This window comes from Cupressus sempervirens, chromosome 3 (genome assembly GCF_028749045.1).
Source record: "Cupressus sempervirens isolate cs-2001-9-10 chromosome 3, ASM2874904v1, whole genome shotgun sequence".
In the NCBI taxonomy this organism is placed as follows: domain Eukaryota; kingdom Viridiplantae; phylum Streptophyta; class Pinopsida; order Cupressales; family Cupressaceae; genus Cupressus; species Cupressus sempervirens.
Window position 1 is genome coordinate 180,825,305 of NC_143120.1, and position 15,963 is coordinate 180,841,267.

A 15,963-nucleotide genomic window follows, 5' to 3' on the forward strand; every position below is an offset into this window, starting at 1 on the left:
ACCACCCTATAGCATTCAACATTTCATTGATATCCCCCACGAGCTCCAAGTTACAACGCTCAAAAGATTGACCTCGAAACGCACTTAGAGCAACTTGGAGACTCTTTGGAATGGGTTGATTGCGAACGATGGAGGCTCTCCATGATTGGAAAAAGGGTGTCACTAGGGTTCATCTACCCATTTGAAGCTAATGGAATTGGCGATTTGATGCAAAGATCAGGGGTCTCAAAGTTACGATGTTATGCACCTATGAACTGAGGCACACTGTGAGTTTTGACATAGAGCGAGATCACTATGCCGAATCCAAACATAATGTGATCTCTCAAAAATGAGATAGATTATTTTAGACCTTGGCATGATTTTCCTATAGAATTCAACATTTCATCAATAACCCTCACGAGCTCCAAGTTATGACCCTCAAAAAATTGACCTCGAAACACACTTAGAGCACCTTGGAGACTCTTCGGTACGGCATGGCGGTGAACGATGGAGGCTCTCCATGGCCAAAAAAAGGGTGTTTCTAAGGTTCACCCACCCATTTGGATATAATGGTACTGATGTTTTGATGCCAAGATCAACGGTTTCAAAGTTATGTTGTGATGCACCTATGAACTGAGGCACACTGCGAGTTTTGGCATCGAGCGAGATTGTTGTGCCAAATCCAAATAGAATGTGATCTCTCAAAAATGAGATAGGTTATTTTAGGCCTTGGCATGATTGTCTTGTAGCATTTGATGTTTCATTGATAGCCCCCACGATCTTTGAATTACGACCCTTGAAAGATTGACCTCAAAATGCACTTAGAGCACCTTGGAGACTCTTCAATATGGGGTGGTCGTAAACAATGGAGGCTCTCCATGGCTAGAACAAGGTTGTCACTAGGTTTCATCCATCCATCCAAAGCTAATGGCACTAAAAATTTGATCCCAAGGTCAGCGGTTTCAAAGTTACGTTGTGATGCACCGATGAACTGAGGCACACTGCAAGTTTTGGCATCAAGTGAGATTGTTGTGCCGAATTCAAATAGAATGTGATCTCTTGAAAATGAGATAGGTTATTTTAGGCTTCAGCATAAATGTCCTGTAGCATTCAACATTTCATTGATAACTCCCATGAGCTTCGAGTTACGACCCTCAAAAGATCAACCTCAAAACACACTTTGAGCACTTGGGGACTCTTCAGTACAGGGTTGTCGTGAATGAGGGTGGCTCTCCATGGCTGGAACAAGGATGTCACTAGGGTTCACCCACCCATCTAGAGCTAATGGCACTAATGATTCGATGCAAAGATCAATAGTTTCAAAGTTACGCTGTGATGCACCTATGAACTGAGGCACACTGCGAGTTTTGGCATCGAGCGAGATCGCTGTGTCAAATCCAAATGGAATGTGATCTCTTGAAAATGAGATAGGTTATTTTAGGCCTCGGCATGACCATCCTATAGCATTTAATGTTTCAATGATAGCCCTCACGAGCTTTGAGTTACAACCATTGGAAGATTGACCTCAAAATGCACTTAGAGCACCTTGGAGACTCTTTGGTATGGGGTGGCTGTGAATGATGGAGGCTCTAAGAAGCTAGAAAAAGGGTGTCAATAGGGTTCACTTTCCCATCTAGAGCTAATGGTGCTAACGATTTGATGCCAAGATCAGTGGTTTCAAAGTTACATTGTGATGCACCTATGAACTGAGGCACACTACGAGTTTTGGCATCGAGCGAGATCATTGTGCCAAATCCAAATGAAATGTGATCACTTGAAAATGAGATAGGTTATTTTAGGCTTTTTCATGACCATCCTATAGCATTCTATGTTTCATCGATAACTCCGACAAGCTTTGAGTTATGACCCTCAAATGCACTAAAAGATTTCATTGAATCAAATAGGAATGGAGACCACATAAATATGAGTGCCCTTCCTTGGTTATTAATGGAGCAACAAATTGATGCTTTAAAAGAAGTCATTAAAAAAAATTCTTACAAGATTTGTTGCAAATATAAGCACTCTTGTATCAAAGAAGGTGATTTTGGGCCAGGGTTGAAAACACATGATTGGCATACCTTCATCAAGGTAGGTCATGTTCTCTATTACAATATATTTGTAAAATTGCATGTACTACCTATTATATTATTTCATAATATATTGAAATGATCATTTTTTAATGATTTTAGTATGTCCTACCTCTATATCTCCCACACTAGTTTGACAATAGTATTAAACAAGTCATATATGATTTTCAAAAATACATGAGGTTAGACGTGTTATTTCTTAGATTTGTTGCACATATATTATATTTATGACTTGCTTTACTTTTTATGTAATCTATTGTATAATTTTATCTAAAATCTCGTTTATAAGTTCTTGTGTACTGAATCTCTTTTAGGTGGTTATCATCTAAAGAAATTGATATAAAAGATATAAAATATTGGAAGAAAAAAATTCCATAGCTTATGTGTGTAATGTAGAAGTATCTACCTTCAATTTTTTTCAATGCTCAAGAACACTACCTCATACATTAAGTTGAGGAAATTGAATTGTGTGGACCTATACAAACTAAGTCAATGTGGAGGGTTGAGAGGCACTTGAAATTTATGAAGGGCTTGGTTTGACAAATAGCATTTCCTAAGGTTTCTATGGTAGAGGGATATATGGTCAACCAAACCATGGTTTACATTAGTGAATATCTTTCAAAGGTTGCATCTTTGGTTAAAGAAGTTCATCGTAATGGAGATCCCAATGTTACGTCAATGGTACTTGATCTAGCATATGGCTTAAGAGATAGAAAGGTATGTAGAAGATTACTAAACATGACCCATAAATTTAATATCAACTCACAGATCAATACAAATAATCTTGACATGTTTGAATAATTTTAAATCAAACACTACAAAGCTATGTACTACCATGGCCATAAATTTTGCACAAAAAAGTCAGACAAAATGAAGAAAACTTGTGATTATGGGATAAGTGTAGTCTTCAAGGTCACTAATATTTTGTTTAGAAATGACATACATCCTCAAGAATCTGAAAATCAATACTATGGCATTTTGGATGATATACTTGAGTGTGACTTTAATTCATTCAAATTAGTTCTATTTTTCATCAAATGGTAAAGGCTATGGTGAAATCAAAATGATCCTAATAAGATTGTTATTAAATATGATAATAGATTTACAATGATTAATACAAGGTTATTTGAGCCAATTGGAGATGAACCCTATGTTCTTCCAAGTGAATGCAAGCAAGTGTTTTACTTTGGTGTTCCACACAAACCAGGTTGGTCAATTTTTGTTAGACATGATCCAAGAGGAAGGCCAGTAAAGTATAATATGATGTAAGAAGAAGATATTGAAGAATCAAAAGACGAAGTAAATAATGATCATGAACGACTGTTACACAATGATTCAAAGAAGAAGATGATGATGATTCTGGTGATGTTGACGATGATGGTGATGATGATCATCATCATCATCATCATCATCATCATGCTGATGAAGATGATGATGATCAAGGTGATGATGGTCATGATGATGATGGTCATGATGATGATGATGATGATGATGATGATGGTGATGAAGATGGTGGTGGTGATGATGATGATCAAAGTGACAAGTACGATGATGGTGATGATGATGATGACATGGATGAAGATGATGATCAATGAAATTTTTGTCAACGTACGATCAATGTTAAGTATGATGGGGTCATGATTTATTTATAGAAATTTGTTTGACTTATATGTTTTTATAATCAAGTTATTATGTGTTGAACTCTACTATCATGGAGTATATACAATGATATTGCATAGCTACCACACATAAAGTAGAGGTAAGGAATTATAAAATATACAATGATTTTGATGAATGCATAATGTAGTTTTTGTCTTCTACATAATTTGTAGTATATAGAGCATTGTAAGTGGACAATTTTTCATTCATTATAATATGGGTGAATTTGATGAGCGAGGTGATCAAATTTTTCTTTCAAAACTATATGTGCAGATATAAACATTAAGTACAACATGTCCAATATTTTTGTAGATATACACATTAATCAGACCAAATTTTTGGCTAACTTAAGATAAATGATTTACATATGTAGGCTATTGAACGTCTTTAACTAGGATCTTGCACAGTCACATGGATCGACAGGTATAAGTCAATAAACCCTATAGATACAATTTTTTATTTGCATATCATTTTCTTTACCATCAACATCAACTTTAGTCCTAGTATGTCTCTCATTTTATGGATTGAAGGTATCACCAAATAGGTATTTGTCTAATTTTTCTTCCTCGAGTGAGGAAAATGCAGGAATAGAAGACAAAAGTGAGACATCTAGTAGATCTAAAATAGGGAGATCAACTAGAGGTCAAAATACTAGAAGAAAATTCAATAAATGAATGCAATTTTTTCTTGTTGAGGGGGGGTTGTGTTCTTATGATAATGAGAGCAAAGGTGATAGGAAGGTTCCCTTAAGGTACACACATCTTTAGAAAGAATGTGTACCCAAGGAACTACCTCCAGTTAACACTAATTTTTCTGTTAATGAAAGGATATATCACATAGCTCCATCTTCATTACATGGTTTGGGCCTATTTTCCATGGATGGCATAAAGGTCTATTACAATAAAGTTGTTGAATTGATGGAGTATGTAGGACCTTGTTACAATTACAAAAATTAGATGCAGATTTTGCAATATAAAAAAAGTATGTGTAGGTATGCATTGTCACCAAATTATATACAATGCAAAGAAAATGATCAAACTAAAAGGTTCGCTATGTATATTGATGGAAGGCCAAAAGAAATAGGGAATATTGCAGGATTTATAAATAGTTCTCGACTTGTGTCAACTAATAAGTGGTCAAATTGTATATTTGAGGCATGCAAGAGAAATAATGTTTTTGTATGTGTGATAAAATCAATAAGTGCAAGGGAAGAGCTTCTAATAGATTACAATTTGAATCGTGTAGATTAAAAAAAGCCCCTATCATGGGACTAGTAAGTATAACATTTAAACATATTGCCTCCAATTAATATTGACTCCAATATACAATCTATTGTTTTATTAATATATTTTTTGTTAAGTCTATTACTTTCATTTCATTGCTGATTGCTAAGAATTACTAATCTTTTTCATAGGGCGACATGGATAGACCACCATCCACAGGTAGGGATGCACCATCTCACACACCTTCTTCAGCAAAGGTAAACATTAATTATTGTAATTGTTCAAATTATATAGAAACAAATTTCATATTATTATGTTCTTTTATTTATGGCTTTAGAGTTGTTTTGATGGAATTTTATTGATATTGGTGTCAAAACTTGATACTTATTGATAGGGAAAAGCTAAAATGACAACAGATCAAATGTGATCTGAAACATGGGTGTCATTTCTAGATTACATCGCCCTTAGTGGTGACCCCATATTTATGGCTCACCAACTCATTCAAAGATACAGTGATGAAATTCTTAACATTATTCTCAAGAGTGACACAAGCGAGGAGACAGAGGCATTAAAAGAAGAATTGATACGTAGAGTAAAATCTTTGAAGGTAAGCAATAATTAATCTCAAGCAATAATAGAAGTTCAATAGATGTTTATTTTTATAGTATCTTATGGATCATGATCTAAAATATTATGTGTTCTTCTCCAGTAATTTGTGACACTTGTGAGATTGTGTGGTGAACATGGTGAAGGTTGTAGCACACAACCTTCGTGTAAGTAACACCTTCTCTTTACAACATTACTGAAAATTATAGTATTATTACACCATTGAGTTTATTTAAGGCATATTTAGTTATGACTAAGTGTTATTCCATACTTAGGTCTCTGCTTGAACTAGTTTAGCTTATGCTTGACTATGAAAGGTGAGAGTGTTATGACCACTGAGTTCAATTAAGAACTTATTTACTATTAACAAATCCATGTAAAAACAAGATTACACTAGTTAAATTAATGGTAATCTACTAAATTAGACATAGGGTTTCCATACATTGTAATATGCCTTGCACATTCTAGTTCCTTAGCAAAGTCTGGTATTGAATTAGACATTTATGGCTACTGATTCATGGTATGTTTGATTTCTTAAAATGTAGAAACACAAGATTCACATGGGATAAAAAGAGGATTAAAGCATTACTATCTAAATCCTCCTTTTTTGAAAGAATATAATTATCTAAATTTAGAATTCAATGATTGAAAACTCCCACTATTTTAAAATAGATGTTAGACTAGTGAAATTCATATCATATCACATATTATCTTCTTCCAACCCTCTTTAGAATATTCTTCAAAAGTCACAAGAATAATGTACACATCTTAACCAATTCCAGATACATCTAGATTGTTGTTGCAAGAACAATCAATGTTTTTTTTTTTTTTAAATACCATTTCACCTATTCTATTAATTTTAATAAAATACTTCATTTAAAGTTAAAATTAATAGAGTCAACCAAGTGACCTAAATTTTAATTCCTTAGAATTTGAATATATCTAATATGCTTTCAGCAATATTGTAAGTGACCATAAGTAAAGAAATAGAGGTTTAAGATGTCTCAAAAAAGTTTGTAATTCTAATATAGAAGTAATATTAAAGGTATAAGATGTCTCATAAAAGTTTAAAAATCTAATATAAAAGTAACATTAGAGGTAGGTACCAACAATATATTAAGAACAACAAAAGTTATTTAATGCACTAATGTGTTTCAAAAGTTAGGTACACGAGCAAGGTCGACTATGTGTGTTGGCATCGATAGGTGGACGATTTTGAATGTAGTGGAAAATAAATTAATGTTAACTTTATGTTTCCTCTACTACTAACTAGTACATTCAGTGCCTTTTTTGATAGATTAACAGCAAGATTATAGTGCAAGTTAACCTATTTTTCCTTCTCCATCTTGTTTAAATAAATGATTAATTCTATGCTTACTATATTCAAATGAAATATGACTGTTAAAAGTGAATCTTATAATATTGGTTAATTACTAATTTATCATTCGATTAAGCATTTGTTATGTACTAAGAAGATACAAGAAATGTTTAAATTGAGTGTGTAAGAAATTTACAGCCATTTAAATGAAAGGTATGTAGAGAAGAATGACATGGATTTCACTTGGCCATCTCACCTAACATGGTCCTTGTGTTTGTGTTAGTAACCTTATGGCTATTATTGGTATAGTTATTTGATTTTTAGCCAATCCCACTCAATGTTAAAATAGGACATCTAATGTTGAAAGTGAAACCGGTCTAACATTGTTTGTTTTCATCAACATTATAACACTTAACTTTTATTTTTGGATGTTTCTAGCTAGTGTCCCATTTATCTTTATCCATTACAAATGTTTTTGCTAACAATATTGTATTATTCAGCTCATGATGAAGTGCAGATGCCTCCTTCATTCATCACTCTGATATTGTCAAGTGCATTGTTCACAACAATGAGCATGCAAACATCCTCGAATATGCCAAGTACAACCGGTAAAACCTTCCTTTTCTATATTTTGTAATTGCTAATCATGCATTGTTTTTTTTGTTGGGTGGATTTTATACTCATATACCTATTTTGTGCACTAATATATAGACCTTCAATTGATAGAGCGACAGAGACCAGTACTACTGAAGTTGATTCATTTCCTGGAGCAGCCTGTGTGACTAGTACTGGTTTATTTGCAAGGACATTGTTGCTGAACAAGAAAACTATGTTTCCGCTAAAATTATGAAAGCTTCCAGGTGCCTTAAAATTGTTATTATTTACTGTGTAATTGTAGGTTACTTATACATAACTCGTTTTGGAGTGATATCCCATGATGTGTTTGTAGGAAATAATGTTTTCTTTGATCATCATTTTGATATGACATTGAGGCTATTTGGACCCACCATATGTAAAAGGTATGTAGTTTCGCATCATTGCTACAATATTTTTCTTTTATTCCATTTATTGTACAATATTAAAGTTATTGATCTAGAAAATTTATTTTATTTTAAAAGGTGGAATGACCAAGGTCCTGAGTTAAAAAAATCAGCTCATTACATCGTTTGAGGATCTTTTTGGAAAAAATATTTTTGACACTGCCCTACTTCTCAAAAGAGCATCAAAACATATAAAGATTGTGAGGGACCAATATAGAAGGGGTCTAAAGGAGAACCTAAATTACGGCCCTCCTCCTATGATTCCACGGATGGAGTGGAATGAAATAATAGAAGATGCAAAAGAGAAAAGGCTACGTGATAAAGGCAATGAACCAAAAGAGGGAAAAAGAAGGTATGTCATGATATTATTAAGTAGAATGTAATCATGCACTAATTAGTAATATTTTTAAATATATAATATAAATTGTTTCAAACTGTTCATAGAATGCAGAACACATCAGTGGCTACAAAAGTGATAGTAGAAAAGGTTGGCCAACACAAACTTGGCTCTAGTGGCTATATGAATCTTCAATCTCGACTTGTAAGTAATAGCAATGGAATTTCATATAAAAAAATTTATATAGTGTTGCAAACAATTTTGTTTAATCAAATCCTACATGAAAAATTGAAGACATTAAGCAAAAAATATAGGGCACAGAATTCAATGTAGAGCCCATGGATGAAGATAAAAAAATTGCCTTGAAGGAAGGTTATAAAGTCGTGGTTGCACCCCTATGCCAAGAATCTAGTGCACCAAATAAGACACAAGTAAATTGGTCAAATTGACTACATAACAATGTGCATAACATTTCACTACAATCTTCATATCCTATCACAGAACCTATCCATGATGAAGGCCATGATGTGCATCATAGTGGTGGAGGTATTAATTTTCTATTGAAAATTAATTATGCAATTATGAATACAATTTAACATCTTTAATTGCTAATGTGTAACCTTTTTTTGAATATTTTAGAGCATGGTCCAAGTGTTCAGCATGTTGATGTGGCAGCGGATCAAAATGTTAATGTACATGATGTGGCATTGTCAGGTAAGAAAAATGCATGTTATGTTGTACTGGTTAACTAAATACTTGTAATAGTTTTAAAAAGAAAAAGAGTGTGCCAATTTAACCCATTTACTTGTTCTTCCAATAGAGCCCCCTTTAGTGCAGCAACCTCCTGCTCCTCAAAATAGGGGGAAGCATCATAATTTGACATTACATGTGCCACAAGAGGAGGAGAATGAAGAAGATTTTGATACTCCTATCAGCCTTTTTCTTAAGAGAGCTAAGAAAAACAAAAATAAGAAATGATTTTTTTTAAATGCTCTTTGATAAACTTTGTTGGATAGTGAAAGAACAGTGTTTTAAGTAATTATCTATGAATGTTGCATATTAATATTGATTTTTATTTCATGTTAATGAATATTGTTATGTGTTAATGAAGTCTTGATTAGTATTGTGTATTAATGAATTTTATATCATATTAATGAATGTTATGTGATTGTATTGATTGAATGTTATAGTTCATAAATGGATGAATGAATAAATGAAGTATGTAATTAGATGATAATGGGTAATTTAGATTGATTTTTTTTTTCTTTTGGGGGAGATGGGGGGCTAGATGAGCTTCCACCTTCACATGGTTGGCCTTGTTAAGTAGAGAATATTAAAGTATTCTCAAAACCAAGTGAAGCTCAAACTAACATACCAATGATATCTTCCTAACTAGCTAATAGTTTCTTTTCTTTGAGATAGAGTTCCTTGTCCATTCCTTTATCAATCACTACCCTTTTAGGCTCCTCAATTTCCTACTCTATTATTTCTTTTGCTTCAAAACTATTACCAAAGTAGCAATTTATTCTTGATCATCTTTAGCTTAGTTACCAAGCAATATAATTTTCATCTTGATACATATGCTTCCTTCAACTACTATTCTATTGTATTCATTAGGTTTTCATCCCTCACCCACATTTTTTCAAACTTTAAAGGACATTGTTTTGGGAGTAAATCCTCAATGATATTCAGCTGAACTGTAAAGTGGTTTGAACTAGAATGAGGGAGGATATGGGCCGAGATAGTATATTGTTCAAAATCAATTGTTATTGAGATTCTTTGGTGATTCTCCACTATTTTTCTCTAGGATTCATTATAGAATTTAATGCACCACCTATAATAAAAATTTGAATTCATTATAGCATTAAGTTTAAAACTCGTAATATTTTTGTTAAAAAATAAAATCATGTCCAACACATGCTTACACAAGCCTTCTTGCAGGGAACTAGGCAAGCATTTTCTGCTGGTGGATTGAGCTTGTCTATACAATGTATTGGCTTCTATATCAGCTTCATACATATAAGAAAACTCTGGTAAGATTTTTATTTTTGTTGAGAAATCCCTTTTTTTTCCAAGCACAAAATTTAAATATTATGATGCTTGTGAGAGCTATGAAACTAAGTAATAAGCATTTCAAATCCAATTCTTGCTTTCAATAAAATGTATTAAGGAACTTAGTACCAATGTCTTGTATTACACTCTTGGAGATGGCAACCCCAAAAAATTTTAGACTCAAGACCTAGAAAATTAAGTTGCAATCTCTTAAAGAGACATTTTTTTGGTAACCACTTTTTAAATTGCCTTGACATTTGATGCAAGGAGGAGGTGTTAATACATTCTTATTATCGAACTCTATAACTAGGCTACTTCCAAGCCTATCAAACATATTACCATCATGTTGGTAAACAAATTTTTCTTTCTTTAATAACTCTCAAAATGCCCAAATGTTTGAAGAACAATTGAATACAACAGTTGGGAAAATGTTACTTGATAACTAATTTCCCTCTGAATTATACGTAGAACTCCCTTGTAGGTGATTTTCAAATAATTTTTTTGTTTCTAATCCTACTATGGTGTGTTCTTGACTAGAGAATAGAAGAGGTAAACCAAGTTAGACCTAGGAAAGAATAACTTAGGCAATGGGTTGGTCTTGAAATGAGATCAACTCCAAAAATTCACACATCTTATGACTCCACGTAATTGATTATGCAGTTATGAAAACTTGTAGTATGAATAAAATACAAGATGAAAAGATATGAAGTCATGATAGAAATTCTACTTCTAACTTTAGTAATTCTTTGATTACTTTGTTAGTTCATTAAATTGAAAAGAGAAACAAATCTTTGTTTGTCTTCAAATTTATAATCTAACCCATAAGAAATACATTGACTAACATATGCATGGAATGGTAAATAAATGGTATCAAATACTTCTATTCTTACCTCTACAACAAAAGAGCATTTCACACAAAAAAAATTTGACCCCTCTATTATCAGAAGAAATTACATGTATAGTTTTCTATCATCTATTAGTTCTAGTAGAGATTGATTAACAGCAAGTTATCATTGAGTCCTTGGGGAAAGTCGATCAATTGAAATGCATAACGCTAAGCAAGATGGTTGAGATGGGTTTAACTACCAACACATTGGTCAATCTGACTGAGCAAGAGTTGGATGATGTTGTTAGGATCATGGCTGAAATATACATCCTTGATCTTCCTTTTGGAGAGAAATATGGCATTAAATTTGCAATTAGGGAAGAAAGGAGAAGGCTTGATGAAGCAGAGAGGAAGAAGCATATGGAACTCTTTGCTGTCATCGATGGCAAACAACGCAAGAGTGATGAGAATGCCTTAGACACACTATTGGTCTATCTCAGGAAGGTAATTTGTGCCTATCCATTGCTACATATATTTGAATGGAAGAGTTATCATTATACTTGGTTTTTGTGTGCACATATAGATGCTTTCTTACTCTATTTTATGTTTGTTTTCCTTTAAGAGACACATGTGTTCTTGAAAAAATAATCAATTATACAGTTACACATGATAGTTGTAATTTGTTCTTCTAAGAGCACTATTTCGCACTCCAGTGTCCACATTTTCCTCATGTTTGCCTCTAGATATTCTCCTCACATAATTTAGATCATATTAGTAGGTAGGCTCTAAAGCTATAAAAATAGTAAATACTTGTAACATTATATATAGCTTTGTGTAGAAACAGTTTCTTGCAATCACTCTTCCATTAAAATGAGAACTGAGAACTATTTCATTGTTCATATTATTCTGAGTACCATTGTTGCATTGTTTGTAAAGATGCAATTGTTTTTTATGCTTCAGCTCTTTAATGGGTTTTAAAACTTGTCTTCTCTGATAGTGTCAAATATGGTAAATTTCTCTTCTAAGATCGATTTTGTGATAGTTTTTAGCATTGACATTTCAGATCATACTTCAGGATGTCTTATACATCATGAGAAAAGGCATTCTGATTATGAATCATGTACTATGATTAGCATTTATTCTAAAAACTATCTCGCAGTCTATTAAAGAAGAGAAAATAATTATCTATTGTAGATTGTGGAAATTTGATACACTTTAGTAATTAAATATGACACATATTGACATGAACAATGATTAGTGGCGAAGGGGGCAAGATTCAATAGCTTCTAAGGTTCATCATTTCTATATGAAATGTATTCTTTGATTTATTGGTTCTTTCTAATATTTGGTGAAGATAAGGACTATATATGGATTATAAGGGTCTATTAGATCATATGATGATAACTTGGATTGTTGATACAAGTCTATCAGTGGAAGAATCTAATGAAGATAACACTATGATTTTGTCACAAAATAACTATCTTTTGAACCTAAATACAGGCAATGATCATGTGTTGCTGCTCCAAAATACCGATCATTTGAGTACTGCAATGAGTGGGCTAATAACACTACCTGATAATAACAACTATTATAGTGATCAGCAGCTCAAAGCTTGCAAAAAGTAGAGAAGGCACTCAAAAGAGTCCAAAGAAGATGGTGAAGATAGGCAAAGCTAACACCCTTTTATTGTAACTGAACCAGGAGAACTTGTAAGAGGAAAAAAGAATGAGCTTGACTATTTGTTTGATCTCTATGAGCGGTGTGGCAAGTTTCTACTGGATGTTTAGCACATTGCTAAGGAAAGAGTGGAGAAATGTCCTAGAAAGGTATTTGTTTATAATGCTCTACAATCACCTCAAAAAGATAGTGCATAGAATTTAAAACCAAATCTTGGTTCTTTTATCCAAATAAGATTAGATAGCTTGTCAAGAGAGAGTGATATTGTTTGTGACATGGATCAAAATGTATTTACTTGGTTGAAATAATGTTTCGATCAATAGTGTAGTAACTCTTCTTAAATGTTCAGAAAAATGTTTGAATGTGTATTGAAATGCATGGTTGACCTTGTTTAGCATGCTTTTCTTTCTATAATGCTCATATTCATATTTAATGTGGTTGTGTTGGCATCCCTATTATCCATGACTTGATAATACTCTATTATATTGACATTGATGTCTACAATATTGAATAGTTTTTTAGATCTCTAGAAACCATAGGTGGAACTTGATGGAAAATCATATGTTGTTGTTGGGAAAAGTGGTCTCATGGCTTTGTATGATAGTCTATTTAGTTAGGTTTATAATAGCCTTAATCTTATTTATGATTGTCATATTTCTAATGCTCAATATACTTTCTGAGGAGATAAATAGGAAAGATAATTTATTTTAATACATTTCACAAATTAAATTATGTCTTGCTATCATATAGTCGGATGTTGCATCATCCAAACTTCTTGTAACTAATAATGAATTCAAGGATTCAAAGTTCAGAAAATAATTGAGTGAAACTGTAGGTTCTTTGCGAGAGTTGTGCGTAGTTCCAATTTTCAATGAAAATGATGTAGTGAGCACAAGAAAAGCACCATACAAGATATTTATTCCTACAACAAATTTAAACTGCATGCTTTGTTATAAGTATGCCAAATTTTTAATTTGTGATTTATTTTGGCTAATTATTTGTGATAGTTTGTTTGAAACTTACTTCCATACACTTACCATTCCAAATGGTACATGGACCTATTTTGGACAACATTTAAATATGATAGCAAAATCTTGTTAGACATGTCATGAGAAATCAAAATATTATCTACCAATACATGCATATATCCAAGAGTCAAGAGAACTTCTCAAGTATTAGATGGAAGACCTATTACAATTTACTTGAAAAACCTAAGAATTAAGCTCACTTACCTTAAGAGCACGAAGGGAAATTCTTAAACTCTTCTCAACATATCATGAACTTCAGACAATGCTAAAGGAAAGCTATTATTAAAATGATTCCCTCTAGATTATTACAATATATCCTCATGAATTACTTAACCTGAACAACTACACCAATGAAGCTCATATATAGATGTTAAAAAATATGGCTGTCACAATAAATGAATCAAGCACAATAGAATTCATCAAAGAAGATGAGTTTTCATAGAGGTCATTTGACTATTTGTGCTCTTACTCTTAAATGGTTCTTTTGTTTTAGGTAGATGCTTAAATTTTGTTAAAATTAACTAGCTTTTGTCAGTCTTCTTGCTCATTGGATTGAATTATTCTTTTTGAAGTTGTCTTTAAACTAATTTCATATCATCATACCTTTTTAAGCTTCTACCACCATTGTTATGCATCACTTGAAAAAGTTGTCAACATCCATAGGACTGTCACTTTACTCTTTACTTATTCACTATGATTGAATAATGTTTGTAGTAGTTGCATAAGGTTCAATAGGTTATTACATTCTAAATGGATTAAGAAGAAAATGGTCATGGTATTAAATGTTTTAGGTTAAAGGTCATTTACTAATTCTAATCTTAATATATCTATAGTAGTGCCTTTATTATAGGGAGATGCTTAAATTATGAGTAGGATTGTCTTCTAGTAGTCTTCTTCTACATTGGATTGAACTCTTCCTTTTCAAGGTACCCTCCCTTTTGATCTTCAACTATCACTATTATGCATAACTTAAAAAAAAATTTGACATTCATGGGACTATCTCTTTATTTATCAACTATGAGTTTTATAGCACACACATAAAAATTAATTCTATCATGCTTAATGATTGCTCTTGTTGACATGCTATAGTTACTTTAAGACTTTTTTAGATCCAATAATTAGAGTCTATATAGATTAATCATAAATGGTCATAGTATTAAATATTTCATGAAAAATGCTATTCACTAACTATGCTCTTAATGTGTCATCTATGACAGGTCTTTCATTTAGGTACACGTGTAAATGTATAAACTATCATATAAAATTAAGTCTATCATGATTAATATCATTGTGGTCTTAATATATATGTAACAATGCTTTCATTCTAGTTAAATGCTTAAACTATTAGACTTTGAATAGCTTTTGACATTGTTTTCTTGTTCATTGGACTAAGTTCTTCCTTTTGAAGCCACCCTTAGACTAATTTCATGTAACAGTATCCTTTTGATCTTCTACTACCATTATTATACATCACCTCAAAATTTTGTTAACAACCATAGGATTATCTCTTTATTCTTCACTTATTCACTATGACTGTAGCATACATAGATACTAATTAATTTTTTCATGCTTTATGATTTTCTTTGTCAGTATGCTCTAGGTGCTTTATGGCTTCTTTTGATTAGGTTTAGTAGTATTAGATTAAGATGAAAATGCTCATGATATTAAATGTTTTAGTCAATAGGTCATTTGACTATTTGTGCTCTTAGTCTCAAACGGTTCTTTTTTTTTAGATAGATGTTTAAATTTTGTTAGACTTAACTAGCTTTTGGCAGTCTTCTTGTTCATTGGATTGAATTCTTCTTTTTGAAGTTTCCCTTAAACTAATTTCATATCATCATACCTTGATCTTCTCTCTATCACACCCTCACAATGATCATTCAGTTGTGAACTCCTATATGTATTTTCTTTGATCCTCTTACATGAGTTCCTATTCTCCAATGTCATAGGTTTAATAGCTTGCTACAGCTTTTCTCTCGATTGCAAACAAATACCAAAGGGCTACAACACATGTTTCATTGATTTTTTTGGGGCACTCTTTCAAAATGATACTTTTCTTGTCTAATATTTGTATTTCATGAGAGTGATTCACTTCTTCACACTCATTCCAACCCTCATTCCCTTCCTTGGC

At 32.4% G+C, this 15,963-nt stretch overlaps 1 pseudogene; it reads left to right on the forward strand.

Annotated features, from left to right (window-relative positions):
• The first annotated feature begins 5,432 nt into the window (after window positions 1–5,432).
• LOC149565381 (floricaula/leafy-like protein pseudogene) lies at window positions 5,433–13,001 on the forward strand (annotated as a pseudogene).
• The last annotated feature ends 2,962 nt before the right edge of the window (window positions 13,002–15,963 follow it).